Genomic DNA, 24,571 nt, shown 5'->3' on the forward strand with positions numbered 1-24,571 from the left:
CGCTTGCGGGGGATTTGGCTCTCGGACGGTGGGGTTTACGACCGAAATAATTTGCCAGCCGGCACGCCCTCAGCCCTTGGTGGGAATAGGCTATTCCGTTTTCACGTCTGTAAATTTTAAAGTCGTTTAATTAACGAATTAGTGGCATTCTTATTTTTATTATTTACTTATTGCGCGACATCGACCGTAGCAACTCACGACAATTGCCTGGGTTGGCGGACCCTGCCAAGTGATGCGCGTTCGCTCCAGCTCACGGGGGACATTTTATTTTAGGCGTTTAACATGGAATAAATATACACATCACGCTGCCGATTTCTCTTCACAGTGTGATGTTCTCTCCCCCCCCCCACCCCAATGCGTGCAGTTACTGCTATAAAGTCCTTAGATATTACTTTAATATTATTAAAGCGCTTACATAGTATTATTCTGCCTCGGGCGGGGTGATGGTGGGGGGTGGGGCAGGGGTAGCGGCCAAGCCCGCAGCCTGGCAATATCTCACCTCCTCCTGCTTGCCAATCAAGGCGAGGCCGCGGGCTCTGCACAGGACGAGGCGTCACCACGCCAATGTAAAGTACAATTGTATTGCATCTTTCGCTAAGAACTGAGGTTTATTGTATACTATTATTAAAGAAATAAGTTTACAAATATTACAATTATAATGTTCGTGTGCAGAAACTACATGTGTGTCCCTAAAGTCCATGTCTGTGTGTGAGTCCATATGTGTTTGTGTGCGTGTAAGTCGATGGGTTTCTATGCTTGTGGGTCCATGTCTGTGTGTAAGTCCATGTGTGTGTCTGTTTTTTCAAACGGACAACGCCCCATGTGTTTGTGTGTGTGTGTCAGTCCATTTGTGTGCGTATCAGTCGCTGTGTGTTAGTCCACATGTGTGTGTAAGTCCATACGTGTGTGTTTCACTCGATGTGTGTGTGTATCAGTGAATGCGAGTGAGTCGATGTGTGTGCATGGCTCCATCTGAATGTGGAAGTAAATGTGCATTTGTGTCATTGTGTGTCAGTCGATGTGTGTGTGTTAATCCATGTGTGTATCTAAAGTAGATGTCTGTGTGTCACAGTCCATATGTCTATGTGTGTGTAGGGCAATGTGTGTGTCAGTCTATGTATGTATGTGCGGTCATCTCGGTCATCTCGGTCAGTCGACCCGTGGCACCTGGGTCTGCCCCGTGACCTCCTGCCAGCGGGCGTTCGACACTTCACGTGGCCTCAAGATGCACATGGCCTGGCACAAGCGTCGTGGTGACATCACCGCCACTTAGTAGCGAATGACGGTTGTTGTTGTATGTGTGTGAAATTCCATGTGTGTGTCTTAGTAGATATGTGTTTGTGTAAGTACATGTGTGTTTACGTCAATGTGTGTATGAGTCCACGTATGTCTGTGTGTGAGTCGATGTGTGTGTGTGAGTCGCTATATGTGTGTACGTCGATATATGTGTGTGTAACTCCATGTGTGTGTATCTTAAGTGCATGTCTATGCGTGTGTGAGTCCATATGTGTGTGTGTGTAAGTCCATGTGTTTGTGTGTGTGAGTCGATATGTCTGTGTGTGTCAGTCCATGGGCTTCTGTGTTAGTCGCTTTGTGTGCATGGCTCCATGTCAGTCAGTGAAAGTCCATTTCTTTGCGTGTCTGTAGGTCCATGTGTGCGTGTGAGTGAATGTACAGTATGTGCTTTATTGACTTGCTCAAGGCCTATGATACCATCAGTAGGCCTGGCATCTGGGTTGTTCTTCATGCTTTCGGAGTCCCTCAAACGTTGCTCACGATCTTTAAGCACCTTCATGATGGTGAGCGGCCCCGCGTCAAACTACGTGGCCGTCAGTCAGAGCCATTCCTTCTACACCTTGGGGTGTGACAGAGATGTCATCTGGCTCCACATTATTTAACATCTTTTGACCACGTAGTTCGTGAAGCCTTCAATGGCTTTACCCGAGGAATTACCATATCGTACAGATACAATAGGAGGCTGATCGATGCCCGGGTGCGGTCAAGGGATGCCTCCCTATTGCTCAACCATGTTATGTATGCCGATGCTCTGGTCATTGCTGCTCACTGCTGCTAAACCTGGAGCTTGCCACTAAGAGGTGGGGCCTTACCATCAGCCCCACCAAAACTAAGCACCTGCCTGGGTTTTTTGTACCATCGAACAATCCACCCCCACAACTCACAATTGGCGATGCGGCAGTTGTGGAGAGATTGCCAAGATTCCCATACCTGGCCAGTGTGCTCATGACCGGCTCCGGTTTAACAGCAGAGGTCTCACTCCGAGTCAGTCGAGCGCCATTATCTTTTCATCGGCTGCGTAACGCTGTGTGGAAGCTACCTGGTCTCTTGCTCCGCATGAAGCTCCAGGTCTTCTCGGCCATGGTTATTGCCTCCCTTCTCTACGCTTGTGAAATGTGCACCCCCCTAATGGAACATTTTCGCCGGTTAGAAACATTTAGACTGGCCGGCTAACAATCCATCCTGGGTTTATCCATATATGTGTGTTTGTGCGTCTAAGTCCATGTGTTTCTATATATGTGGGTCAATGTATGTGTGTAAGTTCATGTGTATGTCTGCCTTTTTTGCCCGAGAAACACCGGGTACTTACCACTCGTCTTCTTTTTCTTTTCTTTTTTTAATATATAAAAGTCTCCGCGCGCGCGCTTGCAGGGGATTTGGCTCTCGAACGGTGGCCTTCACGTAGAAAAAAAATTGCCAAACGGCACGCCCTAATCCCCGCTGTGGGAATAGGCTATTCCGTTGTCCCATCCGTAAACTTTAAAGTAGTTTAATTAACACATTTGTGCTGTTTCTATTATTAATTATTTACTTATTGCTCGACATCGACCATACCAACTGACGCCAATTGCGTGGGGGGGGGACCCTGCCAAGTGCAGAGTTATGTATGTACAGGCAAGACGTACATACGTAACTCTGCAGATATTTCTTCACAGTGTCATGTCCTCTTCGCCCCCCACCCCAACACGATGCGTCTGCTTTATACTACAGACTCCGTACATAATAATATTTTACTGCTCTACTACTATGGGAACCTCATTTGCCAGTAAAAATATGATAATTGTTTTTTTACCCTTCTATCTGGCAACAAAACTGACACCTTTTTGCCAGATAGAAGGGTAAAAAAAAACAATCATCATATTTTTACTGGCAAATGAGGTTCCCATAGTGTAGATGCTTGCCCCGAGCTTTCATACTCTGATGGTGCATTGTCTTTGAGTTGTGCGCCTTTTGGCGTCATCTGGTCCAACCCATGTGAGACTAGGCTCAACGAAAGCTGTCTCGGGTGTGGACCAATCAACTTCAAGGACAGTGCACATTATCAGAGTTATGTCTTTTGTTTGTATTATGACTGCAGGTATTGCGGTTTTGCAAACATGACTCCTTGTAAAAAAGGTGTCAGTTTTGTTGCCAGATAGAAGGGTAAAAAAATTTACCCGTAAAAACAAAGTTTTTCACTATAAATCCTTTATATGCGTGGCATCGGTTTAATTTTAGTATTCATTTCTGTTTTTATTGAGTAAGCAAGCAAGCAAGTGAAGTTAATATAAAGGATTTAAAAATGTAAGATCACCTCTTGACATGCCCCGTATATTCCCGAGGGCACTAGCGTTGACCCGTTTTACCACTTTCAAGAACCTGGCGGCTTCAATTTAACTGCTCTATAAATAGTCTCCACTGTACAGCGTGGGGCAGGGATTTCATGCCATGTGGTTAGTCAACATTTGCGTCATCATGAAACGGGCGGCTAGAGTCCTCTCGTCCTCTGGCTTGAGATGGCTGCCACCTATGGGTCAGACGATTGTCTGCCACCATTAAGCAATTGGTAATTAAATATTTTAAAAAAATTCCCTAAACAGTGTAAAATTTTGGAAAAAATTTTTCTCGAAATTTAATTGTCACGCACAACGAGTCTGTGTGCAAAATGTCAGCTCGATTGGATCACGGGAAGTGGGTTAAAAAACGACCGAAAGATTTGCACGGTCGTAAGCAAGCAAGCAAGCACGCAAGCATGCAAGCAAGCAAGCGAACTTAATATAAAGGATTAAAAAAAAAACAATTATTATAATATTTTACTGCTTACATAACATGCTTGCACGGGCAGGGGATACAGGGGGGGGGGGGTAGCGGCCCAGCCCCTAGCCTGCCAACGTGCCAACTCCACCGCCTCGCCAATGTAGGCCAGGACGGGGGCTACGCATGGCAAAGGCCTCAACACGCCTATGGTAAGTACAAAGTTCCTTGTTAAACACATTAGTTTACAAACATTACAATAATAATGTTTGTGTGCTGATAAAAAATCTGCTTCATTGCTTAATATGATGAAAACAAATACGTTGCCAGATATTACTATATTTATCTTTGTGTGCACATACCAACTCTGGTTCATTGTTTATCTTTCATTTACACTTATTTCTGCTTATTTCTTAAATGCATTTCTATTGTTTCCATCGCTCACGTCACGCTATTTACTCATACGTAGTACTGCGATACTGATAGCTGTGCCATCATCGGGGATTGTTGTGCCCATCGATGTGTGTGTGTGAGTCCACGTGTGTGTCTTTGAGTCCATATGTTTGTGCGTGTAGAGCCATGCATGTCTTTGACACCCATGTGGGTGTCTGTCATTTTCGAATGGACAACGCCCGATGTGTGTGTACGTCCACGTTTTTGTGTGTGTGTGTCAGTCCAAGTGTGCGTGTCAGTCCATTTGTGTGCGTATCAGTCACTGTATGTGTGTTAGTCCATGTGTGTGTGTTAGTCGATGTGTGTGCATGGCTCCATCTGAGTGTGTAAGTCAATGTGCATTTGTGTGTCTATGTGTGTCAGTCGATGTGTATGTGTGTGTCAGTCCATATGTATGTGTGTAAGTCCACATGTGTGTGTAAGTCCATACATGTGTGTGTGTCACTAGATGTGTGTGTGTAAGTCAGTGCGTGTGTGTGAGTCGATATGTGTGTGTTAATCCATGTGTGTGTCAGTCTATGTGTGTGTAAGTCCATGTGTGTCTAAGTACATGTGTGTTTATGTCAATGTGTGTGCTAGTCCACGTATGTCTGCGTGTGATTCCATGTGTGTGTGTCTGAGTCGCTGTATGTGTGTACGTCCATATATGTGTTTACGTCAATGTGTGTGTGTGTGTCAGTCCACGTATGTCTGTGTGTGAGTCGGTGTGTATGTGTGTGAGTCGCTGTATGTGTGTACGTCGATATGTGTGTGTAACTCCACGTGTGTATGTCAAGTGGATGTCTATGTGTGTGTGAGTCCATATATGTGTGTGTAAGTCGATGTGTTTGTGTGGGAGTCGATACATGTGTGTGTATCAGTCCATGTGCGTGTGTGTTAGTCGCTTTGTGTGCGTTGCTCCATGTGAGTCAGTGTAAGTCCATTTCTTTGCGTGTCTGTAGGTCCATGTGTGCATGTGAGTCAATGTATGCGCTTTATTGACCTGGTCAAGGCCTATGATACATAAGTAGGCCTGGCCTCTGGGTTGTTCTTCATGCTTTCGGAGTCCCTCACCCTTTGCTCAGGATCCTTAGAACCTTCATGATGGTATTCAATGGCTATACCGGTGGAATTACCATATGGTACAGATACAATGGGAGGCTGATCGATGCCCGGGTGCGGTCAAGGGATGCCTAACTATTGCTCAACCATGTTATGTATGCCGATGCTCTGGTGATTGCTGCTCACTGCTGCTGTACCTGGAGCTTGCCACTAAGAGGTGGGGCCTCACCATCAGGCCCCACCAAAACTAAGCACCTGCCTGGGTATTTTATACCATCGAACAATCCAGCCCCACAACTCACAATTGGTGATGCGGCAGTTGTGGAGAGATTGCCGAGATTCCCATACCTGGCCAGTGTGCTCATGACCGGCTCCGGTTTAACAGCAGAGGTCTCACTCCAAATCAGTCGGGCGCCATTATCTTTTCATCGGCTGCTACCTGGTCTCTCGCTCTGCATGAAGCTCCAGGTTTTCTTGGCCATGGTAATTCCCTTTCTTCCTCTACGCTTGCAAAACGTGCACCCCCCTAATGGAACATCTTCGCTGGTTACAAACATTTAGGCTGGCCAGCTAACGATCCATCCTGCGCTTAACCATATGTGTGTGTGCCTCTAAGTCGATGTGTTTCTATGGGTGTGAGTCGATGTCTGTGTGTAAGTCTACATGTGTGTCTGCCTTTTTCACCCGGGCAACGCCGGGTACTTAGCGCTAGTATTTAATAAATCTTGTGTTCGGTAACTTCATTTATATAATAATTGTTTTTTTACCCTTCTATCTGGCAACAAAACTGACACCTTTTTACAAGGAGTCATGTTTGCATAGACCACAATACCTGCAGTCATAATGCAAACAAAAAACACAACTCTGATAATGTATGCACTGTCCTTGAAGTTGATTGGTCCACACCCGAGACAGCTTTCCTTAGAGCCTAGTCTCACATGGGTTGGACCAGATGACGCCAAAAGGCGCACAACTCAAAGACAATGCACCATCAGAGTATAAGAGCTCGGGTAAGCATTTACACCATTGGAACCTCATTTGCCAGTAACCTTTCTCTTTTGGTCTCGGTCGAAAGTGTAGTTAAACTTTCGGTTTCGGCTGCGGCATCGGCTGAAAGTGTAGTTAAACTTTTGGTTTTGAATTCCGTTTCGGCCGAAAGTCAATTTTATAATTTTGATCTGGTTTCGGTTTCGGCTGAAACCATAAATTCAGTTTTGGTCGACCTCTAGTTCGTATCGATTTTAACAGTTGGCTACGTACGGTGTGAAACTATTTCAACATACGTACGTGAATTATTGATCCCGTATCCTAACCACAATGTGATATACTGTCCATGTGTAATAATACAGGTCGACGACAAGCGACTGTGTCTCTGTCCGTTTATTTATTCATTATCTGGACAGCTCGCGTTCCGCTCTCTCGGACATTCCGCGGCACGTCGCGTGAGCTGGCGTCCCGCTTCCCCGCTCCCGCGCACCGCTGGCAGACGGTGCGCTGGGAGCCGTCTCCACGTCGCCACGTGGCCGATTGCTCGCGGAGACCAGCGACGTGGTCCAGCTTCCAGCTCTCACCAACTGAACTCGAGCCCCTTCCGGCTCTCCCTTATATCCCCTTTACACGTCACCCAGACTCTGCCCTTCACCACACTCCTTAAGAACTTTCCAGATAATACCACCCCCGAGCGCCCGCGGGCTCCGCCCTTGAACCCTGCTCCCGATGGCTCATGCCACCTGGTTGGCTTCAGGGCTGGGGCGGCGAAGCCCCAGCCTATGCTCACATTACACATGTACAGCCCTTTTGTCAGTCCACTGTTTGATGAGGGCCGTCGCACGCTCTGCAGGTCGTGGCGGTTATTTGACCACGCTTCAGGCTGCTCAATAGTCTTGTGGTATGGGTATGGATTTGAGAAATTACCTCTGTGCTTAAAGATTGGAACAGTAATGCAAAGTTGTGACAAAATTTCATTTTTAAATCCTTTATATTAAGTTCGCTTGCTTAGGACCGTGCAAATCTTTCGGTCGTTTTTTAACCCACTTCCCGTGATCCAATCGAGCTGACATTTTGCACACAGACTCGTTGTGCGAGACAATTAATGTTCGTGAAAATTTTTTTCCAAAATTTTACACTTTTTATGCAACATTTTTTTATTTTACATTTATTCAAATAGAACTCATTCATGGCTTTGGCTGAACATCACAGTGTTGGAGCCCAGAGCGTGACACCTCCACAGGCCCTGGCGGAGTAGCGCAGTTGGTAGCGCCCTCGCTTCCCATGCCAAAGGTCGCGGGATCGATTCCCGCGTCCTCCAAGGGCGAATACATTTTTAAATCCTGTATTAAATCCTTTATATTAAGTTCGCTTGCTTGCTTAGGACCGTGCAAATCTTTCGGTCGTTTTTTAACCCACTTCCCGTGATCCAATCGAGCTGACATTTTCCACACAGACTCGTTGTGCGTGACAATTAATGTTCGTGACATTTTTTTCTCCAACATTTTACACTTTTTAGGACAAAAATATTATATTTAATTACCAATTGCTTAATGGTGCAATGCAATCATCTGACCCATAGGTGGCAGCCATCTCAAGCCAGAGGACGAGAGGACTCTAGCCGCCACGCATATAAATGATTTATAGTGAAAAACTTTGTTTTTACTGGTTATATTATTTTTATTTTTACAGTCCAACGTCGCATATCCGACTCGCTGGGGACTGAATCATTGGTGGATATGTGAAAAAGTCGGATGTGATTATAACGTTTTGATAAACTGCCAGTTGCATTTTAGGAACAAATTGGTTTCTCGGCACCAATGAAGTGCAAACTTTTTAACGTGGGGAAATGTTTTATTGTACTTCAGAGATAAGCAGTTGTATGCTAGATTAAGAATATGTGACTGCTTGTGATAAGGTAAGATTTACAATCACCTTAATAATGTGACCGTTGCACCCTGCACGGTTACTGCTGAACTGTATGTGGGCAGTTTTGTTAGGGCGGACATTGTAAGAATATTTACAGACCATTGGTTATTCTTTCACAATTACAACAATATTCGAAAAAAATACTTAAAGCACGAATAGACGGCGACCTGAAACTCACAATCTCTCGCGCAATAAAGAGTCTGGTTTCCATGAGGATTACTGTGCCACCACAGCTATGATGGATAATAATTTTTTCTTCAGTAACCTGCATAAAGGCCACTACTTATGTGCACTATTCATTGCCTCGTCAAAAGCCTTTGATACTGTTGACCATGATATTCTACTTACACGATGCAGTCAACTTACAATTTCAGACAGTATAATAAAGGTACCTCTCAGACCATTCTCAAATGGTACATCATGGTAAATTCTCGTCCAAATATATTCAAATAACAAATGGCGTTCCACAAGGTTGGTGGCTACTGTGACGCTTCATACAGATCAGCTACTAATGTAACACTGAACAGACTAAACCCCATTTGTCATTCTGATCTCCGATTTTTATTGTATGTACCATACATGACCCAAAATTTGACCTCGACTTAAAATCCCATCTCACGTCACTTGATGCAAGTCGAAATCTACATTGGGCCTTGTTTATCCGTAAAATCCTTCTTGGGAAATCTGTGCTATAATTAGCTAAATCATGAAGCCCGCTGTCAAACCCAAGAAACCTAAGACATCCATTTAATTGCCTGTTAATTATCCCAACAACGAAAATTGAAATAGGTGACAAAGCCTTTGCCGTTGCAGCACCAACGTTTTTGAAAAACCTTGTTTCATTCCTTAACATCATACATTTTCCTTCAATAAACGTCCTGAAGCAGAATAATCGAGCTGGCTTCAGCCACATTTGCAAATGTGATTGGAACTTTGATCCATATCCATGTATCGATAGTTCAATATTCATGTACAATATTATTGAGAGATTGTGTGCTGTCTTGGTGTGATGAGGGACTTTTTTTGTTTTTCCTGACTTGCCCAGGCTTGCATTTCGTGTTCAAACATTCATATAAATTTATATCCGATTGTAATTTGTTAGTTATATATCGGAAGGTGCGGTGTGAGGACAACAAACCAAACACAAAAATCAGTTCCAAAGAAATTCGTTTTCAATGTAAGTCAGATCCAGACGTCGCTACCTCTGTTCTTTCAGAATGCTTGTCTGAAGCACAACTGGCTGCAGCTAAACCTGGGCAAGACAGTGTATATGATTGTTGACTCAGAGCAGAGTCCGAGAGCGTGGCAGGGCCACTTCGATCCTCCACTGATTAGCAGAGCTCGCCCTCTCCGTGTGTCCAAAGGACGCAACCTCGGTGTGCTGTTTGATCAAAGCTTGGCCATGCGCCCGAAGGTCGCAGCTACGGTCGGAGCAGGTCTCTACCACCTCCGAACACTCCGAGGATTGTGCCCACTCCTCTCTGCTCCAGACCTAGAATCATCAGTGAATTAGACGATTCGCCAGTAATCACAACCAGCCTTCACATGCTGGTTGTATTTAGTGGCGAAATGACTAATTTATATTTACTCGATCTAACCCAAAAATACCTCTTATAGATAATATTGGTCGCAAAAGACGACGTGTAAAACTGCTTTTCATATTATTTATTTTATTGATTGCATTTACTACTTGAATTGGTGGACATTTTTCGCATATGCACGCATTTATATAGCATTGCAGTCTGTATGTACCTGACCGGCTTCCATATAGTGCAGTACTTAATGATCACAAATACGTCAAACGCGTTACAGTACACATATTATCTTGTTCTAAATGTAATTTATTCTAATTGTAATATGCGTGCTTCGTGCGAGGTGCTATCAACCTTGCATTACCTAAACTGTTGTTGCATAGCAATGCGCATGCTTTCATTTATTGTAGGGTCAAGGGTTGACATAAGCAAGCCATCATTGCCATCTTTACAGCGTCATTAAACAGGTACAACTGTGTGCCATGTCGTCAGTGGTTGTTAAAGAGAGCCTCTGCCATGGGAATGTGGAATTTCCACTGGTGGAGATGAGCACCGCACAATGCCTGTAGGAGCATAGATAACTTTTGTCAATCCACTGCTGGTTGTGGAGGCCGTTTGACATACTTCTCCCCGGCTGCTCAGTGTGGATTGGTAAAGGCAGGCAGCATAGATGTGTAGTGCAGTCCAACCCCACAGAGATGAGGAACACTGTAAGGGCTTTTTGCCGTTTATTAACACGTATTTCCACACTGTAATCTACACTCACACCAGTGTACGTGCCCCTATTTTCTGGCCTTCACCTGGATCTGGAATCACCCCTCTCTCCGGGTTCCAACCTGTGGTCCTTCATCGGACCCGGGATAACTATGTACGTGGGGACTACTTCGGCTACCCCTAAGCTCTCTGACTCGTTTGCCCGGGGCGGGGGATCAGCCAACACTGCCCCACAATGAGGAGAGAGACCTCTTCCGGCCGCTCCTTACCATGGCCCTGCACTACCACCATGTGTCCCCCACGTGGTCTCCCTTAAGTACCCCTTCCGTAGCTCCTCCCTTTAGCTCGGCCACGCCCCCCTTCTCGAAGGTGCTACCTGAAGCCCCTCTACGTAACCCGTGGCATTACGTAATCCATGCCCTCCCATCCTTCCTACGCTCATCCCTCATTGGCTACTCAAAGTACTCGTCTACCGATGTATAGTACAACTGCATATAAACACAACGTGGCCCAACAGCAAGGGACTGTCCAAGCTGAGATCTGCTTGGCTTTCAGGGTCCCACCAGATCGGCCACATCTTCAAGTCCGGGTGATTTATTCATAGCCAATGAGAGTTATAGTGTTGCTGTTCTTAACAGTTAACATCTTGTGCCTGCATATTTGGCGTTTGCATGTTCTCCTGGAAATATGATATTAACTTTGCATATGCATCAATAGAGAGATGAATTCCACTTTTATTTCTTTGCTTCACTTCAACATTACATAAGCTTACTATATGCAAATTCCCAGATTTTATGTAGTAGTCTTATTTAAGTGAATGACAATGAGACTAAAACGGGAAAAATATTTAATGTGCATGTTGCCAACGAATTCATTTCCTTTAATTTTTAAATCGCCGTTGGAATTTTTATTTCCAACAAAAAAATTATCGAAAAAAAAGTGTTTTTGGTCCTTTTGCCCTCAGTCCAAAATTACCGGTATTCTAAGTCTTGCGGAATTTGCTAAACAAAGATATTTCATCCCACTTGAGACGGTTTCAGTGCTGGTACTACACCCACCTACGGGTGTACGCGAAGACAGTGCATCGCACGGCATTACCCTCTAGGGCCGGCACCATACAGTGACATCCCCAATGTCACTACACAAGCATTACGCTCCCAGAAGTATTTAAATAGCTGAAATCATATTTCCTAGTTAATATTACGGACATTTTAAATCAAAATAACAGGAGAATTTCTGTTAAAGAAGGAAACGTCAGAGATTGCTGAAAAATGTATTTCCATCAACAGATCACAAGAGATTTAATTTCGTTATCAACAGCTAATGGTAAGTTTCAACGCTGACGGTCAGAAATGTATATCAACGTCACGTGATAAGCCCTAAAACATATATGCTGCCAAACGTTTAATTGCCATTTCTTCTAAAATCATGGGTAAAAAGCAAGAAACGCAAAGTCAGTGACAGAGAAGGCTTGATAAACAAAAGCAGTACGATCACAAAAGAAAATAAACTGCAACATCATCACAAAAAGGCAAACAGGGAAAATTGCGTGCAGTTTACCATGCCAAAAAAGCTTCAGAACCACCGGAGCATCGAGAAAATTGATTAGAAGCCATACAATTCACACGTCTAGCCATGGGGATTGCAGAAAAAAAACTCCAGAACAGTGTCCAAAGATTAGTATAACAAAGAGAACGTCAGACATCACTGATTGCACAGGAAGGACCTGAAGAGCGTCGCTGCCGTCTAGAACATGATTCACAGCGCCATGCCACACAAAGAACAAACGAGTCGGTAATCTGATAGAGTCCAAAAATTGGAAACACAATGACAGTGCAGACTCATTGCAGTCGCGGATTTTGGATTCTTTGATTGGCAAATCAACGTGCTTGCTGACAAGGTTCACGAGGAATGTCAGAATCAGTGATATACTAGCCAATAGAGTCATTTGAGATTGAATTCTGCGCAAATTCCCGACGACTTTCCATTGCAGCTTTCACAAAAGTCAAGTATGTTGTTGTGTGATCGATACAGACAATCTAGATCAGGGGGCAATTCGTCGATAAATTGCTGTTCTATCCCAAGTTCAACAGCTCCTCATATCCCGCATTATTCCACTCATCAAAATCCTCAAAATTTGGTGCATTTTATGTGCAGTATGGATTCAAACGCCAGACCATCCTGTTCGCTCAAGACTCTTCGAAGTGAGTGAGCGTTTACTGAACATGCTGCTGCGATCTCCAGAAATGGCCGGAAATGTTCTTGTCAAGGATGAGGTGGAAAATCTTTACATCACCAGTTCTCGATTTCGACAGAACGTGTAAATAGGATCCTGAACTGGCTCATCAACAACAATCCACTCTACAGAAATGTCCAGCACATTACCGATGATACCAATCTGCAGCAAAACGCAATTGTGCGACAAGAGAGAGCAGAACAAGAAGAACTGTTTGAACTCGATGCTTACTTCAGGATCAATGATCATTCCCGACTGATTCGTACTTCATGGAACCAAGCTAATGCTGGTTTCTTGAATAATTCCTCAGCTGGAACACAATGAAGTGCCATGGAACTCTCATCAATTGTTGAGTCCCGCTTGTTTCCATCATCGATATGGAGCAATAACATCTACAACCAAGTGCTGATTGAAGGCAACAATTTGTACTAAATAGTTAAAATGCTGGTCGCTATGCCCAACATCAACATACCAGAGTTCACCTTCCTGGACGTAAAAAAACTTCGATGTCATCCAGATCGACTTCATCATGTTCTACGACTCGTTCTCATGATAATGCTCCATCAACTTTCATAAATCTGGATGACAAACGGAACATTCCTGAAATTGGCTTCAAGTTGCCGAACGGTTTGAAACAGCTGTTCAATCATCATGGTGCTGGAATTTTGATAGCAAACTGCAAATGCTATGCGGTGATCCAGAATGGTGACACATATCATTTCTGTGATTCACATTCTTGTGGAGCAAAGTGGAACAACATCAGCGAACAGACCAGAATAAATCAAATTAATCTACTGAATAAAAGTGAGTGGTTTACTTTCGATATTAGTTTAAATTTCTTTATGCAAGCCACCCACTTGATTTAAATTTAATCAATTCTGGGGTCAAAATAATTTATTTTCTACGTTTGAATGCAAATCAAAGTGTGTGCATTGAAAAACGAGTTTTTTTCCCTAATTTCATTTTTGTTGTTTTCTGTCCCCTGAACCGTGCCCGTTCTGTTGGAATATGTGCTGATGCCTACTTCATTGTGTGGTGAGTCTATGGGTCTCTGCATGGTGAGTCTATGGGGTCTCTCTGATGAGTCTATGGATTTCAGTGTTGTGAGTCTACGGGTCTCTATGTGAGTCTATGGGTTTCTGCACGGTGATTATATGGGGTCACTCCGATGAGTCGATGGGTGTCTATGTGAGTCTGGCTCTCTGTATGGTGAGTCTATGGGTGTCAATGTGAGTCTATGGGTCTCTGTATGATGAGTCTATGGGTGTCTATGTGAGTCCATAGGTCTCTCTGTGAAACTATGAAAGTGTCAATGCATGGGCTCGTTAACGTGCACCGTGTAGCAGATGGTGTTTTCAGGTGTTGGTGGGTTGTGGTCATTGTAGTAATTCATCGCTTTGTTACAATGTCGCTTTGTTATGAAACGGTTTATGGGCAGCTCCACGAGGAGTTTATTTCTTTAGCCAGTTGAGAGTGAGATGGTGAGTGAATGTTTGAAATGGAGCACGAGCGAATTATTAGGTGAGTGAGTGGGTGGGTGAGGTGATTTGAAGGTGAGGTATGTGAGGGTGCGGTGAGTTGAGATGGTGGGGATGAGGTGAATTGAGATGAAGTGAGTTGAATTGAGGTGAGATGAGGTCTGTGAGAATGAGGTGACATGAGATGAGTTTATAAGAGGTTATTTGAGATTAGGTGAGTTGACATGAGGTTATATGAGATGGAATTTGACCAGCAACCCCTGGCGCTGAGACGTCGGCACTTACCAGGGTGCGTCTTGTGACATGCATATGTGAGCGAGTGGGATTGTGCATGAGATAGTGATATGGTGGTTGAGTGAGTGCGTGGGTGAGTGAATGAGTGAGTGGGTGAATAAGTTACTAAGATCCTGAGTGAGAGAATGAGTGAGCAAATGACTCAGATGGTGGGTGTCTGCATGATTTACTTAATGCGTGAATGAGTAAGTGGGTGCATTAGTTCCTGAGATTGTAGGTGGTTGAGTGAGATAGTGGTGAGTGATAAGTGAGTTGGTGGGTGAGTGAATGAGTGAATGAAGCGGTAATTGAGTGACAGAGATGGCGAGAGGGTGAAACAGTGAGATGGTAGGAAAAGTGAGTGAGATGAAGAGTGAGTGAATGACGAAGTGAATGGATGAGTGGGTGAGATGGTGAGTAAATGAGTTGAAGACAGGGTGCGATGGTGTAGTTTGAGTCCCTGTCTCTCTGTGCCTCTTTCTCCCTGTACTCAATCCCGTTATCGATCTTTATTCCTCTTTGGACCCTCTACTGGATAAAGATTTCCTGTACATTGAACAGCACTGCCCATAGACTGAACACTGCCCATAGACTCAATGGTGCCCAAAGACTCAACACTGCCCAAAGACTCAACACTGTTCATAGACTCTACACCAGGGGTCCTCAAACTACGGCCCGCGGAGCACATGCGGCCCGCCGAGGACATTTATCCGGCCCATGGTCACTAATTGGGCTGTGCTTGTGAGCACTAATTGGGCTGCGCTGGTGAGCACTAATTGGGCTGCGCTGGTGAGCACTCATTGGGCTGCGGTGGTGGGCACTGATTGGGCTGCGGTGGCGAGCACTGATTTGGCTGCGCTGGTGAGCACTGATTGGGCTGCGGCGGTGGGCACTGATTGAGCTGCGGCGGTGGGCACTCATTGGGCTGCGCTGGTGAATGGTTCAATGGGCCAATTGACTGGACTTGCCCCCCAGGCCTAAGGCTGCCAGCCCTCCCTTGGCTGCGCTTGACTGGCTCTCCCTCCCTCAGCTCCATCACTTTCCCCTCGGCTCCACTCCCAGTGATATTCCTGTGTGCTGGGGATATAGATCCCCAGCACACGCACCGCTGAGTAAAAGATAGAGGGGTAATAACAGAGTGATCTCTGATCTTTGGAGGGGCTGCCTGCTGTTTTCCCGTGCTGGTCAGTGACAGACAGCCGAGGAGTAGGAAACCCAATTTAAATGACAGTAAGTGCATTAATAATCTGATTGCTATTCAGTTGTATGAGATTATATGTTGTATGTTGTGTAAGCCCCGGTTCATACTGTTGCGATCACTGAGCAGTGTGAGTTCAGCCATATGCTTGTATGGCTGAACTTGCATTCGATTCGGAAGAAAAAAGGCACATGTGCCTTCTTTTTTCCTGCAGTGGAATCGGATCGCATGGGTCTTCTCCCCCATGCGATCAGATTCCTATGCGAGTTCGCAGATCGCACTGCGATCTGTGAACAAAACTGCAGGTGTAATTAACCTTTTAATGGCACCCGCACCAGTGTGAGCCTGGGGTAAAAGCGGAGTTCCCCCAATCAGACTGTATTGATGGGCAGTGCAGTCTGTATGTCTCTGTGTGGGCAAAGTTATTGCTGGTATATTGTTTTTGTAGCCCTGTGTATATATATATATTGGTATTTTACTAATAGCAATTTTGACTCCCTAGGAAACAATGATGTCAAGAAAGAGAAACATTGACTCGGAGTGTAGGATATTCAAAGAACAGTGGACTTGTGATTACTTTTTCATGCAGTACAAGGAAAGAGCTGTGTGTCTGATATGCCAGAATATAGTGTCTGTGTTCAAAGAATACAATTTACGTCGACACTATGAAACTCAACATAAAGATAAATATGATTGTTTGGTCGGAGAAGTTAGAAAAGATAAAATATTAAAACTGAAAAATACATTAACAACTCAGCAAAATACTTTTGTGAAGCAGAAGCGGCTAAATATTTAATCACTGCGAGCAAGTTTTCAATTTTCCAAGCTAATAGCGTGCACTGGCAGACCATTCGTGGAGGGAGAATTTGTTAAAGAATGCCTTCTTTCTGTTGCCAAAGAGATGTGTCCAGAGAAGGCCGATTTATTTAGTACAGTGAGTCTTTCAGGACCTACAATTACGCGGATGATTTTTCCTTGGCACTCGACGAAAGCAATGATGTTCGTGATTCTGCACAACTTCTAATTTGTATTCGTGGGACGAATGACTATTTCGAAGTCACAGAAGAGCTTGCTGCACTGCAAAGCATCAAAGAAACATCTACAGGAGAGGGTATCTATGAAAAGGTTTGCCAAACTGTGAATGGTTTGGAGCTGAACTGGGCTAAACTAGCCAGTGTGACAACTGATGGTGCTCCTCGCATGGCGGGGTCTAAGAAAGGAGTAATTGCTCGCATTAACCAAGAGATGGACAAACATAACCATTCTCATCCAATAGCCATACACTGCCTCATCCACCAACAAGCGCTGTGTAGTAAATCACTGAAGTGAAAATTGTGGTATCTTGTGTTAACTTCATTAGAGCTCATGCACTAAACCACAGACAATTTCAGGAATTTGACTATGAAGATGTTTTGTACCACACAGAAGTCCGTTGGCTGAGTCGAGGGAGAGTTTTGAAACGTTTCTATGACTTACTTCCACAGATTACAGCTTTTCTGCTTTCAAAAAACAAAGAAGTACCAGAGCTCAATGATGCAGAATGGAAATTGCACCTTGCCTTTCTGACAGATGTAACAGAGCTACTCAACAGTTTCAATGTGCAACTTCAAGGAAAGGGGAAGCTCATCTGTGATATGCAATCACATGTCAAAGCATTTGAAGTAAAATTAGGCCTCCTCATCAAACAAGTGAAGGAGGAAAACTTCTGCCATCTCCCCACAACTCAAAATCTGTTAGCGGAAAAACCATTGGTTGCATTCCCAAACAAACATGTGTGAATTCACTGGAAAAATTGCAAAAGGAGTTCCAATTTAGATTTAAAGAGCTTCATCTCCATGAACAGGACATACAGCTTTTCCGTAACCCATTTTCTATTGACATTGAAAATGTGGATACAATTTACCAAATGGAACTGGCTGAACTGCAGAATTGTGACTCTCTGAAAGACGCATTCAAGTCAAGCAGCCTTCATAATTTCTATGCATCTCTCCCCTCTGAGACATATCCTCATCTCAGGAACCATGCACTCAAAATGGCAACCATCTTTGGCAGCACTTATGTCTGTGAACAGACTTTTTCCAGAATGAAACATTTGAAATCTCCAACCAGATCTAGACTAACGGATGCACACTTGCATCACTTGTTACGACTAGCAGTGACAAATATGGAACCGGACATTGACCATCTCATTAGCCAAAAGCAGGCCCATAGTTTCCATTGAAATACTGGCAAGTTTGTTGATTTAACTTTACTTGTTCTTCATTTTAAATATTGTATTTGTTTCCGTTTTGTTTCTTCACTTCAAAAAAAGATATATGCAGTGTGCATAGGAATTTGTTCATAGTTTTTTTTAACTATAGTCCGGTCCTCCAACGGTCTGAGGGACAGTGAACTGGCCCCCTGTTTAAAAAGTTTGAGGACCCCTGCTCTACACTGACCCTGCCCAAAGACTCAACACTGCCCAAAGATTCAACACTGTTCATAGACTCTACACTGACCCTGTACATGAAGCAGCCTCACTTCTTACCCTCTTTCTTTCTCTATAGTAAAGCCTGACCTCTTCTCCATTACCTTATCTCGTTGTCATGGATACAATATAACGTGGTTCACAGTGGTGTTCAATGATGGTACAGTAGATGATGGTACAGTAGACTGGTTTCTGGTCCGTTTGAAACTGAAATTATCTGGACCCATTGGCACCTTCCAGTTTACAAGGGGGTTGACTGTTAGCAGCAGCACCAGCGGGAGAAGCAGCAGCAACAGTGGAGGAGGCAACGGCACCAGCAGGGGCAGCAGCAGCACCAGCAGCAGTGAGCTGAGCGAGCAGGGCAGCTCCCCCTGGGGTGGAAGCAACGACCCCAATGCCTGTTGTGAGGATCAGAAGGGAGAAAGCAGGACTCAAGATCCAGCCCACTGTAGGCCTCTTGGACTGATGTCTAAAACCTCGGTGCTGGTTTCCCAGTCCCGTGCATTGAATATGTGATACGGTTATTCAGGGACGTTTGTGGACTATCTCCAGTGCATGTGGACCGTAGAGTTGGTTTTGGTGCTGTGTGTGAAATAGTGAAACGCATAACGACCACCAATACAGAGACTATGCGTGTTTATCGGGATTACACAGAGTCATAGGCGTTAGTGGGTTTAGATAGACCCGTGTGTCTGTGATGAATTGTGTGTTCTGGGGGTGTGCGGCCGCTTTGGTGGGACTACATACATTTCACCCTACTGTCTGTAACCTTGCCTAAGCACAGAAGTTAAATTGCTTCATCGCTTAAATGCCTGGTCCATAGATGCCGTTGCTTATTCCACATTGTGGAGCCGACCGGCCTGCAAAATAGTTCACCATGGTGAAAGTAATCATGTAGTGACGCTCGAGTTGGTTACCCACCGTTACACTCTTCCTCTTCCCTCCCCCTACTCTTTCGTAATCTCTAAGTATCCCCTATCGTAGTCACCCATTCCTCAGCCTTTAACACGTCCCTGCCATCCATGTTGTATTATGTAATGCTTATTTTAAACTATGTTAAGCACATTGAGAAAAATGTGTGCTATAAATATAAAATAAGTTGAGATGAGCAAAGCTGTTGACAGACGCAGCGAGGCTCGCCAAGGCAGCGCTCGAGCCACCACTCGACTAGTGGATGGCGACGCCACTGCCCTAGAGGTCGCCATCTTTTAAATTGTATCTGTCACTTGCAGCGAAGGGAAATCTGAGTAAATTGTCCTTCAACAAGTAAAGCTTCAATGAGTCACTTTTCAAATATTGTTTTGGGACGTTCAGCCAATTCCTCTTCAAATTAGTGTTTTTGAATGTGCGAGAAATCCAACCATAACAACTGCAGCAGCTCTTTTCGTTTCAGACCGTTGAGGACATCTGCAGTGACACCATTGGAACCTCATTTATCAGTGAAAAATATGATAATTGTCTTTTTTACCCTTCTATCTGGCAACAAAACTGACACCTTTTTTACAAGGAGTCATGTTTACATAGACCACAATACCTGCAGTCATAATGCAAACAAAAAACATAACTCTGATAATGTGCACTGTCCTTGAAGTTGATTGGTCCACACCCGAGACAGCTTTCCTTAGAGCCTAGTCTCACATGGGTTGGACCAGATGGCGCCAAAAGGCGCACAACTCAAAGACAATGCACCATCAGAGTATGAGAGCTCGGGGTAAGCATTTACACCATTGGAACCAATGGTGCATTGTCTTTGAGTTGTGCGCCTTTTGGCGTCATCTGGTCCAACCCATGTGAGACTAGGCTCTAAGGAAAGCTGTCTCGGGTGTGGACCAATCAACTTCAAGGACAGTGCACATTATCAGAGTTATGTTTTTTGTTTGCATTATGACTGCAGGTATTGTGGTCTATGTAAACATGACTCCTTGTAAAAAAGGTGTCAGTTTTGTTGCCAGATATGTAATAAAGGACTCTTTTACTGGGTCTGTCTCCGTTGTCCTTTATTGTGGTTCGTACAACTTTGCCCGCACGGCGTCTCGCTCAGAGTCTCCTCCACCTCCCGCTCGACAACCCCTCTGCTGCCGTCGCTCCCGCAGTCTTGCTGCTGGCTCCCGATGCAGCTCCACTGCTGGCTTTCCACTCAGCCTCTCCGCCCCCGACCTGCAGCCCCACGGCTGCTCTCTCTGCAGCCCCCCTGCTGCTCTCTGTCTCCCCCGTGCCCAGACACTGCTGGCCAACGGTGCCGAGTCCCGACCTGTGGCGATCGCGCCACTTTCCACCTCCTGCCCTGCGTGGCCTCCTCCTGTCTTTATTCTTACACTCTCCCCCCGGCACTTCCGGTTCCTGCCCTTAAGAGCTCTCCCTTCTCCCCAAGTGACCCAACTCCTCCCCCCTGTTACGTCATATCCGCGAGGCCGTTTACGCTCGCATTACACCACCCTCCCCCGTGGAGATAATTCCAGCCGTCCTCGGCTGAAACACACCAAGTAATGCGAGCGACCACCAACCATCAGCCATGAACGGACAACGGAGAATGCAACGAATATAACAATAACAACAAGAACGAGAACAACATTAATCAACAAAAAGAAAGGGACTTCGACCGCGTGCGGGTCGCCGGCCCGTCCCGGACGAGCGGCGGCCCCCCTGGAGACCGAGAACGCGACAGGGTTTTAGGAGCGACAGGATCAAAACCGCCTGTCGCTATTGGAGGCCCGCCAACGCCAAGGTCCCGTTTCCCCGAAGGACCAGAGTCCGGGGCGTCCCGCAACCGTGTCTGTGGTGGGGTTGGAGGGGCGGTGGGGCCAGGTGTCCCCGCAGCCATGGTAGGCCCACCCAGAGCAGAGTCCCCTGCCTCCTGCAGTGTCACGGCCGGTTTGTCTGTAAAAGGCACGACAGGCGCTCTTGCAGGGTCAACAGGCACAGGCAAGGGTGCGTCGGCAGCAACAGATACCGGCAAGGCAACATCAGGAGATGACGCATCCGTTCGAGGGGCCACGTATGGTTTTAAGCGAGACGTATGGACGTACCAGCGCCGAGATCCGAACCGAATGCGCGCGGACTGCGGGTTGGGAACCTCGATGAGCCTAACAGGCCCCTGCCATGGTTTATGTAATTTAAGGGAGGTCCCTGCCCGCACCTGCGGGCAATGCAGCCAAGCCATGTCCCCCACCTTCTAGGGGTACTTCCCCTTCGAGCGTCGAGCGCACCGTTCGTTCCGGGCCTGGGTTTTGGCCGTAGCCATGCGGGCCCCCTCCCGCGCCTCAGCGACGCGGCGAACGGCGTCCTGAATGTAATCAGGGAGAGGCTTAATAGGTCCTCTCACTCCTGTTCCCAACTGCACATCCATTGGCGGCACGTTTTCGCGACCGTACATGAAAAAAAACGGAGTATATCCTGTGGACGCGTGAGGCGTCATCTGGTATGCCGAGAGTACCCCAGGGATGTGCAAATCCCAGTCCGCTTGCTTTTCATTAACCGTGTGACACAGAGTCCGATTTAGCCGTTCAACCATGCCATCCGTCTGTGGGTGGTAGGGAGATGTCCGGATCTTTTTAGTTCCCAGAGCCGCGCACACCTCCCCCAACAATTTCAAACAAAAATTCCGGCCCTGATCCGTGAGCAGCCTCTCCGGCGCCCCCTTGTCCATGACATATCCGAATAGAAAGGCGTCCGTAATGGACGCCGCCGACTGGTCGGGCAAGGGCCAGGCCATCGGCCAGCGGGAGAGATACTCCACCCCAACTAGCAAGTATTTATTACCCTTAGCGGATGGCAGGAAGGGTCCCAAAATATCCAACGCCACCAACTCGTTAACTCGAGACACTTGAATAGACTGTATCGGCGGCACATATGGGTGTTTAGGCGGCTTCCGCCGGGCACATTCGGGACACACATGAACGTGCCCGACGACATCCGTCGTCATGCCGTGCCAGAAGTAGTCTCGCTGCAACGTCAATAAGGTCTTCTGCACCCCCAGGTGTAACAGCATGTCGCAATGCAGAGTCCTAACCAATTCGTACCGTAACGACGCCGGTACAACAAGACGCCAGCGATCCTGTAACCCCTCCCTCCACATCAGCAGTCCGTCATGGAGAGCGGTCCCCGGCGTCCCCCCGGAAACCAGTCCCCCCCCTCCCTTTGCAGCCCGACTCCGCAGGGTCCCCAACGAGTCGTCAAGCATTTGTTCACGAATCCATACAGCCCGTGGAAGGTTCAAAATCCCATCGGCCGGTCCCGGGGCACACTGGAGCCTCAGGCACCTCGACCGCCAACGCAATAGGCCAAGGGGGCTGCTGGATCGGCGTACACCTATGCGTCCCCGACGCGCAAGCGCAAGGGGATCGCTGCGGTAACCTAGAGAGCGCGTCCGCATTCGCGTGACGTGCCCCCTTCCGATGTTGAATTTGGAAGGAAAACTCCTGCAGAGTGTCCAACCATCATGCCAGCTGGCCAGATGGTTGGTCTACCTTCAGAGCATATTGTAAAGCCGCATGATCCGTGCGCACAATAAACGAACGGCCGTAGAGATACGGCCGAAATTGGCGGAGGAAATAGACAATAGCCAAAAGTTCCCGGCGAGTGATGCAGTAGCGGGTTTCGGTGGGGGACAAAACACGGCTACCGTATGCCACCACGTGTTCTACACCGCCTTTGGACTGTGACAGCACGGCCCCAATGCCCGTGTCACTCGCGTCCGTGTCCAGAATGAAAGGGTGATCAAAATCGGGATAGTCCAACGTCGGCGCCGTTGCCAACCGATCGCGCAGGCCCTTAAACGCCGCCTCCTCTGGCGGTCCCCAACTGAATTTCCATCCTTTACCCATAAGGAGGTGCAGAGGCCTCACGATCATTGCGAAATTGGGAACGAATCTACGGTAACATGAGGCAAACCCCAAAAAGCGACGCACATCCCCCACTGTGGCCGGGGTTGGCCAGTCACGGACGCACGCTGTCTTTTCCGGATCCGTGGCAACCCCGTCGGCACTGACTATATGTCCCAAATAGCGCACGGACCGTTGCAGTAGGTGACATTTCTTAGGTTTAAATTTCAGATTGGCGGAGCGCATCCTGGCGAACACCGCCTCAAGTCTCAGTAAATGTTCGTCAAATGTGCGGCTGAAGACGATAATATCGTCTAAATATATCAGACATGTCTCCCACTGCAACCCCATTAATACCAGTTCCATCAACCTCTGAAATGTGGCGGGGGCAGCATTGAACCCGATCGAAAGACAATTAAATTGAAATAGACCCTGCGGCGTACGGAAAGTAGTCTTTTCCCGCGAGGACTCATCGAGGGGAAGTTGCCAGAATCCCAAATAGAGATCCAGCGTCGAAAAGAACTTTGCCCCCGACAAGGCATCGAGGGAATCATCCATACGCAGCAGGGGGTACGCATCCGCCACGGACACTTTGTTTAATTTGCGAAAATCGACACAAAATCGCAATTTCCCGTCTTTCTTTTTGACCAAGACTACAGGCGCGCCCCATGGCCTATTAGACGGAGATATTATGTCCGTAGCCAGCATGTCATCCACTGCTCCACGAACATGGTCTCGCTCCGCCGGGCTCATCCGATGCGAGTTCAACCGAATCGGAGCAGCGTCCCCCGTGTCAATATGATGGGAAAGCAGGGAGGTGCGTCCCAAGTCCAAATCGTCGGAGCTAAACACATCGGAATAACTCAACAATAGCGCGCGAAGCGCGGATCGCTGTTCCCCGGTCAGGGAAGAATTTTCGCCGCACAATTCAGCGATCCAGCGATCATCTGGGGCCACAGGGCCAGAAACTCCGGCAACCATATCCCGGCGGGCCAGATGGTCCTGGGCCGTGAACACAGTAGTGGCATGGGCCACGACCGTTCCGGCCGGCACGCAAACATTCTCCGTACTCCCATTAAGCACCTGCAAAAATGGCCGCCCGTTATGGTTGCGGACGGCGATAACAAAACCCCAGGCGCTCCTTCCCGACCAGGCACCGGTTTCCGATATCGCAAGGGGATAAGCATTTGTGAGCCAGGTGGAATGTCCACAGATACCTCGGATAGCGCCTGCACCTGGCAGACAAGAGCGGGTCGCCCCCAGGGCGACAGCAAAAATGTAATTTTTTGACCCCCCGGTAATTCAATGCAATTTTGATTAACTCTTATTAGAATGGGCATTTTGGCCAGAAAATCAGTTCCCAACAAACACGGAACAGCAAGGGACCTCGAGATCAACACAATTCCCGAGTCCG

Source organism: Lampetra planeri, chromosome 69 (assembly GCF_965212315.1).
Source record: "Lampetra planeri chromosome 69, kcLamPlan1.2.h2, whole genome shotgun sequence".
Classification (NCBI taxonomy): Eukaryota; Metazoa; Chordata; class Hyperoartia; order Petromyzontiformes; family Petromyzontidae; genus Lampetra; species Lampetra planeri.